This window comes from Arachis duranensis, chromosome 7, assembly GCF_000817695.3.
Source record: "Arachis duranensis cultivar V14167 chromosome 7, aradu.V14167.gnm2.J7QH, whole genome shotgun sequence".
Classification (NCBI taxonomy): domain Eukaryota; kingdom Viridiplantae; phylum Streptophyta; class Magnoliopsida; order Fabales; family Fabaceae; genus Arachis; species Arachis duranensis.
The window spans coordinates 67667063-67667469 of NC_029778.3; positions in this window are offsets into that span (position 1 = coordinate 67667063).

Here is a 407-nt window from a genome sequence, read left to right on the forward strand (position 1 = left end):
GTTGTTTTTCATATGCATTTTTCGTTTGTTAGAGTCCATGCATTAAAGATTTCTAAGTTTGGTGTCTTGCATGTTTTCTTTTCATCAAAAATTTTTCAAAAATATGTTCTTGATGTTCATCATGATCTTCAAAGTGTTCTTGGTGTTCATCTTGACATTCATAGTGTTCTTGCATGCATCTTGTGTTTTGATCCAAAATTTTCATGTTTTGGGTCATTTTTGTGTTTTTCTCTCTCATCATAAAAAATTCAAAAATCAAAAAAATATCTTTTCCTTTTTTATCTCCTAATTTTCGAAAATTTGAGTTGACTTAGTCAAAAATTTTAAAAATTAGTTGTTTCTTTTCAAAACTTTTTCAAAAATTAAATCTTTTCCTTTTTTCATATTAATTTTCGAAATTTTTTTTA